The 14,094-nt window shown below is 43.1% G+C and overlaps 1 protein-coding gene across 4 annotated transcripts in view; it reads right to left on the bottom strand.

The window, feature by feature from the left end:
- The window catches only part of LOC138750372 (uncharacterized), a 67,809-nt gene extending 56,934 nt beyond the window's left edge, over nucleotides 1-10,875 (bottom strand). For 2 of the 4 annotated variants that reach the window (XR_011349293.1, XM_069912442.1), the window contains exon 1: nucleotides 10,660-10,875. The gene's annotated coding sequence lies outside the window, so the exon portion shown is untranslated. Of the gene's footprint in view, nucleotides 1-10,598 lie in introns of all 4 variants that reach the window. The other 2 variants (XM_069912443.1, XM_069912444.1) reach the window with 2 other exon arrangements.
- Between the last annotated feature and the right edge of the window lie 3,219 nt (nucleotides 10,876-14,094).

The raw sequence follows: 14,094 nt of genomic DNA, 5'->3' as shown, positions 1-14,094 counted from the left end.
ACATACAGCCTAGTGCTTCCTGTTGGGGAAAAAAAAATCAGACCAACATTTCAGCCGATTCATCCAGGGTCACATCTTGAAGATGGAAACCAGAGTTGATCTGGTTACACCGGATGAAATCGGGATCAGTGCACCGTGCATGAGCCATGGCATTGAAATTGATGCCAGTAGTTGTATGTAATGTCGCACCTGGATTGGGCACCAACCACAGCATTCGCTTTCTCTCAGATGTCATGTGTGTCCGATGAAAATTGAAGGATGAAGTGCAAGTGCTGAATCTCCCTTGGCAAGTAGAGATACAGTATGCATAAGAGGCTGGTGGTCTGTACAAATGGTCAAAGGATGACCTTCCAGTAAAAAAGCTGAAATATTGGATTGGAAATTGGGAATCATGAGGGAATTACAAAGAAACCTTTCCAAATTGTATCTTCTACTTCAAGAGGAATCTCCAAACCCAGACTTGAATAAATCAAAAGAAAGATGGGAATTGGATTTGGGAACTGAAATTAACCCTTTTTTCTGGTCTGACATTTGTTGGGACAGTAATTAATGTTTTTGATAGATTAGTTAATTATAACTTATTCATCAATTATATTTAATGCCATATCAATTAATTTATTCCTAATTTTTCAAATTCATGTTTTAGAGCTCAATCCCATCTTAAAATTGATTGTGGGGAAATGCAAAATTGTATTCCCTTAGCAAAGGTGACTTATAATATTAGAACTGGGTATGATACCTACTTCAAAATATGAAAACCATATTTAGATATGGGTTTGGATATCTAATGTATTCACTTCTCCACCCCACCACCACTTTTCTTTAATCTTAATGGTTGAACCTTATCATGTTGGTTTAATTCTACTATTTTATTAATATCCTGCCTTTCCTTTTGGGAGGGAATAGTTATCACAGGAGCTTTGCACCTAGATCTGTATTATTTTTCTTTTATACTTTTTTCTCTTCTCACTTTTATGTACAGTACAACATTTATTTTTTTATTCCATTTTCATAATTGAAAGTATCATTTGGATAGGATTCTATTATTATATTGAACTGTATACAAAACTATAAATATATTTTTTTAAAAACTGAAATGTTTCACTGCGAGATAGATAGCTAAGAGTTCTTGCCCAAATGTACCATATTTTCCTGAGCTGGTGACCACTTGGCTGGAACAAAAAATGCCAAAGTTTCCAATTGCCCACAGACTCATTGTTCGAACACTGGTCACACAGCACTGACAGATGCATCTGTGGTAAGAAAGCAAGGCCTTGGGCATTTGATGTACAACCTTAGTGGCATTTGTAAGAACAGTGTTCACATCATGGAAAGCATACACAGCATTGTCTTTCAAAGTTAAGTTCTTTTTGAAACAGACATAAGATCCTTTGAGTCATTCAGCAAGAGGTAATAGAGATGCTGTGGCATTCACCAGGGAACAGCAATAAAAATTCCTCATACCTAAAAACCATCACAACTGGCCAACCATAACGGGGGGAGGAAATTCTCAAAATTCACGTACTTCCCATTCATCAGGCAAAATACCATGTTGCATAACTCTAGGCCTCAAAATTACAAGATCAGAAGCACCAGAAACAATTTCCTGGGATTGATCACGATGCCGCATTCCTCAAGCCTTGGAAACGATGAGATAAGGTGGATCTTGTGCTCCGCTTCATCCACACTTACAACCAGAATCTAATTGATGAACACAAGCACCAAACAAACCCAAGGCCAGTGAGTTCGTGGTCCATGAACCACTGGAATGTCTGAGCTGCATTCCATGGACCGAATGGTATTCTCAGAAACTCAAACATGCCGAATGGGAGCATCACTGCTCTCTTTGAAACATCCGGAGACTCAAATGGAATCTAATAGTAAGCACGTTCTAGATCTATTTTAGCAAATGCATATTTGCCGTGGAGGTTTGCTGAGAAGTCTTGTAAACTTGGAATATTGTATCAGTCAGGCACGGTGGAATTGTTCACGGTACCATCATCTCTGCAATGCCGCCAATCCCTAGTTTTTTTCAGAACGATATGCAACTGTGAATCCCAGCTGCTGTCAGATCTGTGGACTACGCCCAACTCTTGCCAATCCAATCTTGCGATTTTAAGATAATCTGGGGTATTACGAGTCTGTGTCTCAGACCCTGTCTTTATATGGTGGCTTATTGCATGTCTGTACACCGTTACGATGGGGTCACGAGGCGAGGAAAACACTTGAGCAAGGCTTGGAAAGGCAGGAATCAGATTGAAGGCTTGTCAGGCAGCAGATGGCATTGGAAGGACAACAAATGCAGCTCACTTCCATTCAAGAGCTGCAGTCCACACAACGTTTTTTCAAATACATCACGGAAAAATGTGACAAGAAATCCACTCCCAAAATGGAATTTGCCATATTTACAACTGAAAAACCACCCAAAAAATTGCAAGACAGAAATGAAGCACGAGAAACCCTTGGCCATGTTTGAAAAAGAGAATCATTTATAGCTGAAAGAACACATGACATATTAGAAAGACTATGTTCCTCAGGGATTGGAGGGATCGGCACCGATCCAAAGTGACAGATAATTTTGGAATTTTACATAGAGATGGCAAACAAATAACCTACTCCAACAATTGCCTTGAATGTTTCCATTTTTCTCAGTTGCCTTCGATAATCTCTCTCAAATGAGAACAAGATCCCAAGACAAAAGAACAGAACCAGGCCACCAGGTCCATTGAGTCTATTCTGTAAATACACACTGAGCTACTCTACACTCCTTCAAATTTCCAGCCTTTTCCCCATATCCCTTCATGCCCTCACTAACGAGATACTTGTCTATTTCTTGTTTAAATACTCCCAGTGATCTGGCATCCACTGCTGTATGAGGCAGTAAGTTCCACAGCTCCATAACACTGGTGAAAGAAGTTCTTCCCAATCCCTGTTTTATATGGATAACCTCTAATTTTCTTGTCCTCGATTCACCCACCGAGGGAAACATCTTACCCGCATCCACCCTATCTAAACCTTTCAAAATACAAAATGTCTCCATGAGCTTTCTTCTTTAATTTCCGATACCCCAATGAATACAACCCTAGAGCTGTCAAACACTCCTTGTACATTATATTTTGCATTCTGGGAATCATCCTCGTCATTCTCCTCTGCACCCTCTCCAAAAACATCACATCCTTTCTCAGATAGGGGGCCCAAATCTGCACCCAGTACTCGAAATGAGGTCTCACCAGTGCCCCATAGAACCTCATCAACACCTCTTTACTCTTCTACACTATTCATCTTGAAATGAATGCCAACATAGCATTTGCTTTCTTCATGACCAATTTCACCTGGTCATTAACTTTTAGGTTTCCTTGCACAAGGACACCCAGGTCCCTTTGCACATCCAAGGTCTGAATTTTCATCCCATCCAAATAGTATGCTTCCTGTTTATTTCCACTGCCAAAATGTACAACTGTACATTTCTCGATGTTAAATCTCATCTGCCATAATTTTGCCCAGTTTCCTAATCTGTTTATATCCTTATGCAACTTTACGGTTTCTACACTTCCTACTCTGTCCCCTATCTTGGTGACCTCCATAAATTTGGCCACAAAACCATTTAAACCACAATCCAAATCATTAATTTATATTTCCTTGGAATATATCTATCCTGCATTCCTTTTATTACGGCCACATGCCATTCTAGAATCGATCATTACTGAACCTGAACATGTTGAAAGTGATAAACATCTTCTAATAAATGTTCTGTGTTTAATTTTTAAAAATCTTGTTGTGGTTCCTCTTTGGAAGCTGAATTCACAAAATTTTCCAAATATTTTTTCAGAAATAATTCTATGGTACAGAGGATTACTAATCTTTCCTCGAGGTTAAAAGTTGCATTTTGTTTTTCTTGTCTCAACTGAACATTGTACAAGGTGAAGGCTGATTAAAATGGATTCAGTAATGATGTCCTTCAAATTTTGGAAGATTGAGAGGGGATCTCATAGAGACATATAAAATTCTGGCAGGACTGGACAGAATGGATGCAGATGGGATGTTTCCAAGGATGGGAAAATCCAGAACCCGGGGCCATGGTTTGAGGATAATAGGCAAACCATTTAGGACCAAGATGAGGAGGAATTTCTTTACCCAGAGGGTGGTGAATCTGTGGAATTCATTGCCACAGAGGGCAGTAGAGGCAGGTTCATTAAATATATTTAAGAGGGAATTAGATTTATTTCTTCAGTATAAGGGTATTAAAGGTTACGGAGAGAAGGCGGGGACGAGGTACTGAACTTTAAGATCAGCCATAATCTCGTTGAATGGCGGAGCAGGCTCGAAGGGTCGAATGACCTACTCCTGCTCCTATCTTCCATGTTTCTATAATAAACTGCTGTTTCTACAGGGAATTAACTCATGGAAATGTTCTAAATACATTCATTGGAGATAGACCTCTGTGAAAATTTTACTGCCCATCGGCAACAATCCTTGAAAAGAGATGAATCATCACCCAACAGAGCAGCCTAGGAATAGGCCATTTGGTGAACAATATCTGTGGTGACCATGATGCTCATTTAAATTAATCCCATCTGTCAGCACATGGTCCATACACATCACCCATTCCTTCTTGTTCATGTGCCCAACCAAATGCCTCTTAAATAATGGCGATTTCCCCACTATCCTGGCAGCGTGGGCCATACCCCCACCGCACTGTGCAAAAACCTGCCTCACTTTTCTCCTTTTCCCCCTCTCATGTTCAATATAGGCATCGTAGTTTTTTACATCTCCCACGGGGGAAGGAGAAGAAGAAATCTACCTTCTCCAGGACTACAATAATTGGATACATTTCAACCAGGCCATCACTCAGCTTCCAATGCTCCAGAGAAAACTATCCAAATTTGTCCAATCACTCCTCAGAGCCAATGCTCTATCCCAAGCAGCCCCCTGATAAACTCCTTTTGTCATGCAGCAACTAGAATTGCAGAAAACACTCAAAATGTGACCTAACCACATTTATACTTCATGCCCTGCTCAATGAAGAAAAATTTCTTTAACGCTCTACACTTGTGTTGCCACTTTCAAGGAGCTCGCGCTTGCACCCCAAGATCGCTCATTGCAACACTACTACAAGTCCTCTCAAAGTGCAAGGCACTTGTCCTGATTAAACTCCATCTGCCATTTCTCTGCCCACATTTATAAGTCATCTGGTTTGGAAGGGAAAATATGAGGGGAACTGAGTGGATCAACAGGACAGAGAGAAAACCTGGGGGGGTGTGGGCTGGTTACATGAACTTGGACAATTCCTTATTCATACCATCGATTCACAAATTCAATAAGAGATGGTTCCTTTGTATTTGACCTCACCCAGACAATGGAGGAGGCAGAAGACAAAGGTCAGTGTGGGAATGGAATAGAACTTAAAACAGCTTGCGACCATGAGCCAAGATGGCCATTGTGATCCAAGTGGAGGCACTCAGCCAATCTGTCATTTACTCTGGATTGGGTTTCCTGCCACAGAGTGCAAGGACATGGTTGGAGGAGGTAATTGTGAAACATTACCCTGCATGAGAATCCCTGGATGGTGGTAACTGATGTAGATTGCAGGAGAAAATGCCTGAGGACTGGGAGGAATTAGTAATCTGTAATTATTTGAAAGATCTTACTGCAAGATTCATCACCAATGAGTAGGAAAGCAGCTTCACTCTATTCTCCCTCTCAGAAAGATTTAGTTGATAAACAAAACAATCTTTCAGCACAGCCAGGGGCAAAAGGGCTCTTAATTTAGTCTTGCAATCAAAAGACTTTGAAGATACCCACCATAAAAGACTCAAAATTCAATTCTAGATTCACTTCTGGTGGAAGTATGAGAGCCAGTGGCTTGCTTAATCAGATTAGCCTTATTCTGAGTTTCCATTTTGACTTTCACACCATCAAATGCAAGCCCCGGTTTTTGATCCCCAAGTATTTTTTATCCTTACCCACTTTGCAACCACACCTACCTGAAATTGGAACAAAAAACAGCTAATTTTAACATGTATAAATCATATACAAAATAATTTACCCACATTTTCACATCACTGTAGCCACTGGGGGATAACTTGTGCCCATCAGGAAACTTCACCAGCCACTAAAGGGTGATATTTACCTTGGTGTTAATGACTCTGTTCCAGTGTTATTTTCAGACATAATGACATCTTCAACATGCACAATATTTCTTTTTTTACTGACCAGAACTATAAAGCATTGTGTAAAAATGTGAAAAGCTCAAGTCAACCAGGAGATACAAACTTCTGACTGCAATGTTGTTGTGCAAATTTGCTACATTATTGAAGTCTCACAGAGCTTACTGTCATGATAATGAATATGTATGAGATGTACCAGAAGTCACGTGGTATGAGAGGGAGATAAGAGCACAAGCAGGAGAACAAAGGAAACTGGAAGATAAAGACACTGAGAAGTTTACCTGATAAAACTTGTGTTTGATGTTTTATTAACTTCACATTTCGGGCCACAAATGTGACATTGGCGATGAGGATGGGATCCGAACCCACGCGTGCACAGCACGAGATGAGGACCTGTTACATTATACTCAGACAATGGTCCACAATTCATTTCAGAGACATTTGCGGAATACATGAGGACCACAGGTATCCACCATCATAAAGTAACTCCGAAATGGCCGCAAGCCAACGGAGAAGTAGAGAGACAAAATCAGTCCATTGAAAAATGATTGAGGATTGCACAGGCAGAAGGACAAAATTGGCGAGAAGCATTGCTATCTTATGTGGCTGTCTATCGAGCAACGACTCATGCAACCACTGGAAAAAGTCCTGCAGAAGCATTTTTTGGGAGAAAAATCCGCACAAAAATGCCAGAAATAAAGGAAATCCGAGACGACCAGGAGATGAGGGACCACGATGCTGAAAAGAAAGGTGCAGCAAAGCTGTAAACAGATTTGAAACGTGGAGCTAAGTACTCAGTCATCATGCCAGGAGATAATGTTCTAGTGAGGCATGAAACTGGTGGTAAGCTAGACACACCTTATTACCATCAACCCTATACTGTTGTATCCAGAAGTGGCAGTATGGTGACAGTCAAGTCTCCGACTGGAGTCCTGTATAAGAGAAATGTATCAGGTGTAAAAAAGTACCAGTCCAGAGATACATCGAGCGAAGAGGTTGAAAGGCCAATACGAGATGCTGAAACTGAGAGACCTGATGATGTTCCAGAGGCAGTTATCAGCACTCCTGATGAAGTGACTAGAGCGCCAGAAACACCTGAAGCTGTGGCGAGCAGTATTTCCGACGCTGAGAGTGAACAACCGAGAAGCGACGACAATATCGCAGGCAGGCCGAAACGAAACCGGAAAGCGCCCAAACGATACGAATACTTTGTGCCATAGTTTTAATTAGAACTTTGGGACAGTATTTTAATCTTATATCATAAAGTGCATCTATGAGTGCTGTAGGAAGTAAACTTTATGTAGTTGAGTTATAGTATTACCATTAGTTACGATGTTTGTATGTTTCCGAGGGATATTGGTAAGTGAAGGTAAAGTTTATTTCTGATTAAAGGAGGGATGTCATGATAATGAATATGTATGAGATGTACCGGAAGTCACGTGGTATGAGAGGGAGATAAGAACACAAGCAGGAGAACAAAGGAAACTGGAAGATAAAGACACTGAGAAGTTTACGTGATAAAACTTGTGCTTGATGTTTTATTAACTTCACATTTCGGGCCACAAATGTGACACTTACAACAGATATTCAAAATCAAGCAATAACAGAAATAACAGAATATTACAGCCCGGTACAAGCCCTTTGGCCCACGATGTTGTGATGATCTTGATATTTCTAACAAAAAAATAATACCCTGTAGGAGCTACTGCGATAGATGCTACTAAATAAAGGCAAATACATACAAAGGTTGTCAACTCAAGACTGGTTTATTGCAGACATACACAGACCTTTTATTCCCTCCCTGTCAATGAGAATATTAGTGAACACCTTCCGGTACACAGGACCAGCAGGTTAAAGCTACGAGCCATTAGTGCCCCGTGCCTTTAGGCAGGGGCTTCATCTGATACACTCACTGTACTTTGGTGCCCAGCACTGTTAGCCCGCGACGTGTCAGGTAAGTCTGTGAACTGATGGTGGTAGTTCGTAATATCGCGCTGTGCTTCCTCTACAACCCTGTTTTTATTTCACCTATGCATGCCTGTCTAAGAGTCTCTTAAATGCTCCTTACATGATATTGTAATGGATAAATATATTTGAAGAATTTGGTAATATTTGGGATTTTGGTAAGATTTAGAGTAGGTTACATACATACACACACACATACATTTTAAAACATCTTATTTGAAAGACTGAAGAAATATTGAAGATCTCTGGAGAATGTTATGCACATTCACAAGTAGGTGTTAATTGAACTGATGTTATAAAATGAATGACCATTGTTTGGAAATGGAGCCAGGATGGCTACAAGTGCCTTTCTGTAGGGTGCTTCCAGGAAAGTCACTTCTCGGTTTTGTTTATCTAACACTAGGTTAAGCAGAAGAAAGAATTCCTGTTGTTTGGAATAAGAGGAATGGAACTCTGTAGTAGCTTGCAGAAAGACGTTACCATCTGGAAAACCCTAACAGGGCAAGGTTCATCAGTGAGACACTGAGGTGACTAATGGTGGTAACTCAGTTGTGGAAATCCTGGAACAACAAATCTCTCTCTAAAAACCCTACAAGAACTATCCTGAGCGGTAAACATTTACCTTTTGAGCACCAAATCCTGGTGAAATGTATACACATTCCATTCTGTGCACAGCAGAATTGCCTGCATCCAGAGAACTTGGAAAAAGGAGAAGTGAGATTGAACTATGAACCAAATAACTTTTCTTAAATTTAAACACATTACAAACATGTGCACTTAGAATTAAAAGGGGATTAATTGGGGTTTGTTAAGTATAGAGTTAAGTTAAAGTTTGATTCTATTTTCATGATTAAATTTGATTAAAAATAACTTCTGTTTTAAAAACCAATTGTCTTGGTGAATGTCTCTTGCTGCTGGGATTTGGGATCCTTTGGGCTCTTAACAATATCTGTTTGGATAATGATATTGGGCCTGTTCAAAGTAGGAAATGGCTTCTACCAGCAGGAATTTCTATTTGATAAAAAAAAATATTGATAGATGGCTGGCCACATACGTTTCCTAAAAATTAATACCCTCTCCCTCCCTAAACCACATTCAGCCCCGTGACATCTTTCTACGTTGCATTACTGGGACCACCAAGGACCTGACCCATTTCCCATCTCTCATTGCAATGCCAATATGGCAGCTGCCATAAGAACTGACAAATCACATTTTAATTCAGCAAGTAACATGAAGGTTATCCTGACATCCTGCTTAAAAGGAAGGGTCAACAAACCTTCCTAATTTTGTCACTTCATTTTTATTTTGATTCCCATGGGGCATTAGCAATAACTGTCCTATCATAATTTGGCTCACCAAATTCTTCACTAGGAAGAATTCTGTAATAAAAGTGAATAAAACATTGAAAGAATTTTCCCCTAATCAATGCTGAGATTGTAGCGCACCAGGCGACCGGGCAAGCATAAAAGGCCAAATCACTGCAACACTTGGACAGTCCAAGATGGCACAGAGACCCCTTTACCACTGAGAAGGAGCCTGGGCCTAGCACCATGTGCGGGCTGAGATGCCCTTGACTTCTGCGTAGCGACCAGCCAGCTGGAGAGTGATGCCACAATGCAATGACGTCACTGCTGGAAGTCAGGGGCACGTCACCAGAAGTGGGTGGGCCAGTGAGCACACGTGGGGAATTTAAATCAGTAAATTCACCTTGTGGGAACGTCTCTTTATTTGGTTGCGCTGCTGCAGCGGATGCTACAAATCGATAACTTCTTACTTGCTGCAACCAAAAAGGTCTGCAAGATACACCAACCGAAATAGAAAACATGACCAGAAATCCCAGAGATCATAAATTCAAAAGGATTGGTGAAATCTTGACTCTGTATTGTTAACACCAAAGTCCCTATATTTTTAAGGCATTTGGACAAGTAACTGAGAAACATTGCATTTTAAAAACATGGTACGTCAACTTTATAAAAATAACATCTAACTTGATGAAGAATGTGATACTACAACAGGAAAAACGGATGGAATCAGACACATTCTATGAGCATTGGGAAGCAAAGAAAAATGAATTGGTTTTCCATCCCTTCCGAAGCGACCCAATGACACCGACAGGTCCTCCCCGACCTGCGACCGTAGTGGAGTCCAAAGGTCCCACAATGGTCGCTTCGGGGTGGGGGAGGGTCCACGATAGTCGCAAGTCGAGGTTTTGACCCCGTGCGAAGAGCCGTGAAGCCTTAGAGCCTATTTTTAAAAATCAAATGATTTGACAAAGGAGAACAGAGACACAGGGCACAAAAGACCCAAAATGTCCGGATTGACTTTGTGACTCAGGATCCATTGGATGGGGGCAGCCATCTTAATTTCTGTGCGCATGCGCCAGTCATCAGTTGGCGCTTGCGCAAATGTTTCGCTTCGTCGCCCTCAATCGGCACATGCGTATCTGCAACATATGCGCGAACTCACCACGCATGCGCCAACCAGACTTGCCAATCTCCTGCCCCCGCCAACTCCCGCTGCAAGTTACCCCGCGGCCTCCAGCCTCGCCCTGTCGGCGTCATCAGGCCTCGCACCCCGCCGGTACCGGCGCTCCCGGGTGGGTCCCACCGGGCTGCTGGTCGCCCGTTTTCCCTGGACCGCGCAGCTGAGGATCCCGGCGCCGCCGCCAATTTCTTCCCGTTGGGCAAGCGGGGACGCGACGGACCCTGAGCAGACGATGTCGCCGCAAACGTCCCGCCTCCTCACAGCACGAGCCAATCAGCCCGCGAATCCGCCTATCAATCCAACCCGACTTCAGCGTCCAATCAAGTAGCGGCCTCACCGAATCAGCCCATTGACTCGTGCAACGGAAGCAACCAATCAGCGAGCGATCGAACACAAAGGCGCACCCACTCAGCATCGCAAGACAGAAGACAGGCAATCGAAAGAGCAGGAGACCCTTCAGCCCTTCCATTTCCAGCTACCCCAACAACTCAATCAAATCCTTAGATTTCATAGGATCACTTTGTCTTGGCTCCAAGATTCCTCTGATCTCAAGAAATACATTGTACCCCAACTACAAGGGAGACTATTTATTCTCAATCTTTCCTCCAAATTTATTAACGCTTCCAATTTAATGTCTGTTAATTTTTTCAAAGTATCTGCATCTACGTTAAATGCATGTGATCCCTCTACGAATGTGTCCGCCAATAAACTCATCACAAGTCCATGGATCCCAATTTCAAATGAACCTTCAATAGGGTAGAGAATTCCAAGGATATTTCATTTTCATTTAAGACATTTCTTAAAGTCTAAGCAGCCGATCGGTTATTGGGAAATTGTGACACTTGGTGTTCGGCTCCTTTGCATTATCGTCTCTCGATCCGTGCTGCTGTGTCCTCTCATAATGTTGTAAGGTCATCTCCCTTTTTTCCAATGACAAAGAGATCCATATTCAAACTTTCCTCCTATCACCCGGTTAAAACATCCCAGAAACAAATTTGACAGTATGTGTGCACTTCTCATTCTTCATATAAGGAAACTTGACACGTGACTCCCGATGTGAAATTGGAGTGTTCGCGCTACTGTGAAGGGTGGAAAGGAGGACACACACTCAAGCAATCAAAGTTAAAGATGCTTCATTACACTGATAGCTCTACTTCTATTCTCTCCCCGCTACTGTCGACAGGAGTGATGTCACATTTGCGCCGGCCTCCGATTGGTCAATATTCCTGTCCTTGTTGATTCCTTCCGTGCGGGTTGTCCCCTGGGATGAAAGTTGTTGGTCCCCGTGGACTCTGTGCAGTCACCACGTATGTCAGCCATCTTGTGTATAGGGTGGATTCCCAGTTAGCATGATCCCCCACCTCCCCAGAACCAGTGATTGGAGCACTGTTCGCTGCTTTCAGTCGCCTATATTTGTGTCGTGGGAGCTGAGTAGAGGCCAGTTTGCTAATGTCCAGATGGAGGGGGGATGAGGTGGATTATGGGGGGATTTCTTTATTCTTTCTTTTATATATACCACATATATTGGTATTTAATTTGTATTATTATTAATTGTGTTAATTTTTTGTGTATTTAATTTATAAATAATATATTTTTTAAATGATCAGAGGTCAATCCACGGGACCTGAAGAGGCCTAGAGCAACACTGGGGACACCCTCTTGCCCCCCACCACCCCAAATATCAATGTGATCCACTATGATCATTGACAAAATCATCGAGGACCCCTTCACCCGGCCAAAAGCATCATCCAGCTATTCCCGTCGGGAAAGAGATTCAGGAATTTCAGAGCCAGTACCTCCAGGCCCAGGAACAGCTGCTTCCTCCAAGCAGGGAGAACGTGGAACGATTGATGAGCTGCTCATACAAATACTCCTCGACTCTGCTATTTATTCAACAATATGGAGTTATTTTTCTGGACGTGCTGCACATGTATCATTTGTCTGTTAGTGTGAGGGCTTGGTTGTGTGTTTACATGTGTTTACCCCAAGAACGCTGTTTCATCAGGTCGTACTTGTGTTATCCAATGGTAATAAATTTGACCTTGTACTTTGGAGCAGGTGCAGAAGAGATTTCCTGGATCGGAGAATGTATCTCATGAAGCAAAGTTGACTGAGTAGGGCTTTTCTCTTCCCTAACCCCCCACCCCACAAAATTGACATTATTCAGAAATTATTTCCAAAGAGGAAGACCGTTGCAAGTCCTTTCTCCTCCTCCTGTTGAATCCAGGTATTCCCTTCACTGCACATTGCTGTATACGTCTCTGTTTCTCTTCATTGCCACCATTTTGATACCGTGTGGTTACTGCCCCTGTGCTGTTGGAGGAGTTCCCCTTGGTCTCAGCATCTCAGTGCCCAGTAATGGGAGGGTTATGATCCATCCCTATAGTGCCTTGGTGTTGGCAACGCCAAGTCTCCGTCCATTCCTCATCATGTACTCCTGCAGCCTGGAATGTGCCAGTCGGCAGCATTCCCTACCCAACATCTCCGCTTGCTGAAAGACTGACAGGTTTTAACATAGAACATGAGAGCACAGTACAAGCAGTTCAGCCCTCGATGTTGTGCCGACTGATGTATTCCTACCAAAATAAAAATAACTAACCCCTTCCTCCCTCATAACCCTCCATTCTTTTTTCATCCATGTGACTCAGAGCCTCTTAAATGCCCCTAAGATTTCTGCCTTCACCACCACCCCAGTTCTTGGGCTCGTCCCATGTGCCTGACCTGGTACGCATACACTGCATCCCCTCCCCTTGTCACCCTCCTGCTCCCCTCACCTTGAGCCAGTAGTGAAGGTGGTTTCTGTTCCAATAGGTGTTGGGGACTTCAACCAGGGAGCAGATCCGAGAGATGAACCCCAAGTGCACCGAATTCAAGTTCCCGCAGATCAAAGTACATCTGTGGGCCAAGGTTAGTGACCCAATGGTGAACTGGAGCTCCAGGGGTGGTCTCCTTCCTCTGGCTCCATCCCCAATACTGTCCCCTGTCACCCACCAGGCCCATCCCCAAAGCCCCCACCTCCCACCAGGCCCGTCCCCAAACCCCGCCCCCTGCTGAGATCGTCCCCAAAGCCTTTGTCCCCCACTGGGCCCATCCCCAATGCTCCACCCATTGCTTGGACTGTTCCCAGAGCTCCTGACTCGCACCAGGGCCTTCACCCAGCCCCTGTCCCCAAACATGCCCAGCCCAAAGTCCCCATCCCATACCCCCTCACCTATTTGCCTGTACCCAAAAGCCCATCCCCATCAGGTCTGTCCACCCACCAGACCCGTTCCCTCACTGGAACCCTCTCCAATCAATCACCCATCACAACTTCCCCACCCCAGTTCTTGAACCTCCCCATTCTGCCACCCACAGGCCTTGGAATATGAGCTATTCTTGGGACCCCCCAGACAATGGAGATGTGGGCAGGGTAGTGGTCCATCTCCTTACCGGTGGCAGCGTCCCATACCTTCACCAAGCTGGGGAATCCCCTCACCCT

Source organism: Narcine bancroftii, unplaced genomic scaffold, assembly GCF_036971445.1.
Source record: "Narcine bancroftii isolate sNarBan1 unplaced genomic scaffold, sNarBan1.hap1 Scaffold_125, whole genome shotgun sequence".
Lineage (NCBI taxonomy): Eukaryota > Metazoa > Chordata > Chondrichthyes > Torpediniformes > Narcinidae > Narcine > Narcine bancroftii.
The sequence above is the reverse complement of the archived record's forward strand: the minus strand, read 5'-3'. Positions and strand labels throughout refer to the sequence as shown.